This window comes from Marmota marmota, unplaced genomic scaffold (assembly GCF_001458135.2).
Source record: "Marmota marmota marmota unplaced genomic scaffold, marMar, whole genome shotgun sequence".
NCBI classification, from domain to species: Eukaryota; Metazoa; Chordata; class Mammalia; order Rodentia; family Sciuridae; genus Marmota; species Marmota marmota.
Genome location: NW_026000294.1, coordinates 1,684,722 through 1,686,886, shown reverse-complemented (window position 1 = coordinate 1,686,886; position 2,165 = coordinate 1,684,722). Strand labels below are relative to the sequence as shown.

At 33.8% G+C, this 2,165-nt stretch overlaps 1 non-coding gene across 1 annotated transcript; it reads left to right on the top strand.

Moving 5' to 3' along the window:
- Positions 1–408: 408 nt before the first annotated feature.
- Positions 409–510, top strand: LOC125614452. The gene has a single exon (XR_007345040.1). It is a non-coding gene; the product is annotated as a small nucleolar RNA U13 (small nucleolar RNA).
- The last annotated feature ends 1,655 nt before the right edge of the window (positions 511–2,165 follow it).

Here is a 2,165-nt window from a genome sequence, read left to right as displayed (position 1 = left end):
AAGGAAATTTAAATTTAACATTAAAATATATTTATCCCCTCTACTACTCACATTCTGTCCCCTAGATCCTTGTACCTATTAAGCTTTCAAATGTTTCATGAGGACCCTTGACTAGAGAGTTTTCACATGCAAAGAAAAAAGCATACTATTGATTGTCCTTTCTCCTATATTCTATAACCCAGCTTTTAAGAGTGGTTCCCCTACAACACCTTGTAATAACTCTGATAAACACACACCTTCAATTGAAAGACTTTGACCTTAATATGGCATGTTAGTATTTCAGACCTTTTTGGGGAGCCAAAAAGACTTGTAACTCTGTCTATATGCTTCCCTAAATTATCTACTTTCTCAAACTGTTACTTGTGTCAGTTTCAGTCATTACCAAAACCTATTAAAACTCTCTAGTTGATCCTTCGGTTCATAAGCGTGATGATTGGGTATTCACGCTCTTGTGTGAGATGTGCCTCCCTCTAAACCTTGTTACGACATCGGCACATTACCCGTCTGACGTGAAAAAAAAAAAAAAACACTCTAGTGTCCATTAAACACATTTTATAATGAGTCACTGTGCCATGCAGTAGGGGGCTGGGAGGTAAGCAGCTAGGGAAAATTTAAAATAAGTTTTTTAAGCCAAGGCTTTTTAATTTACCTTAGTTCCAGCATATCCTAATATTCCTTCTAAAAAGAGAAGGTTATTTTCTAACAATTAAATTCAGGGAAACGTATGAGGTATCTAATCCCAGAAGGCTGCAATTATATGCATCTCTCATTAAATATAGTCACTGGAAAAATAACTAAAGAAATTCAAATGTTATACTAGAAAATATTCAGTGTGAAACAAAGCTGTAAAGGAGGACTAGAGAAACAAGAGAGGAAACATAGAAAACAAAAATAAAATAGCAGACATAATGCAACTATATGAATAATAACATTAAATGTGGATGGATTAAACAATCCAACAAAAAGGCAGTTATTGCCACATGGATTAAAAAATTGTAAGATCCAACCATGTTCTATCTTTAGGAGACACAATTAGATCAAAAATATAAATAAGTTAAAAGTAAAAGGATGGCCCGGAGCACTGATGCATGTCTTGTAATCCTAGCAACTCAGGAGGCTGAGGGAGGAGGATCACAAGTTCAAAGTCAGCCTCAGCAATTTAGTCACACCCTGAGCAACTTAGAGAGACCCTGTCTCACAACAAACAAACAAACAAAAAGTAAAAGATCTGGGGATGTGGCACAGTGGTTAAACACCTCTGAGTTCAATCCTCAGTACCAAAACAAACAAATAGGGCTAGGAATGTGGCTCAATGGTTAAGTGCCCCTGGGTTCAATCTCTAGTGAAAGAAAAGAAAAAAAAAGAAGAGAAGAGAAAAGAAAGAAAGAGAGAGAGAAGGAGGGAGGAAGAAAGGAAGGAAGGAAAACAGGCAAAGGAAAGGAAGAAAGAAAAAATAAAAGTAAAGGAATGGAAAATTCTATAACACCAAACAAAAGCTGGAGTGGTTATACTAATATCAAACCTTAAGACATAAAATAGATTGAGGGCTAGAGATGTAGTTCAATGGTATAGCACCTGCTGTGCATGTGCAAATCCCTGGTTTCAATCCTCAGAACCACAAAAAAGACATAAACTATTACTACTAAAAAAGACAGATGTTTTATAATGACAAACCATGAGGAATATATAATAATCATAATATAAATACCTAACAATGTAACTCAAAAATATGTGAAGCTGATATTGACAGAGCAGAGGGGAAAATGGACAATTCAATAAATAATTGTTGGAAGTTTCAATATCCTACTTTCAATAAAGGTAAAACACTGTACAGAAGATCAACAAGGAAATTGAAGACTTAATTAACACTTAAACAAACTAGACCTAATATATCTATAGAACATCACACCTAATAACAGAAGAATATACAACTCTTTGACATGTGTATGGAACCTTCTCCAATTAGACCTATAATGCTTAGACTTGATAAATTTAAAGTACTGAAAACTGTACAAATAAATCATATTCTCTAATCATAACAATTAAATTCAAAATAATAAAAGAAAGAAATTTGGTGAATTAACAATATGTATATAGAAATTAAATGACACATCCTGAAGAAACCATGGATTCAAAGAAAAACCACAAAGGAAATTAGAAAATAC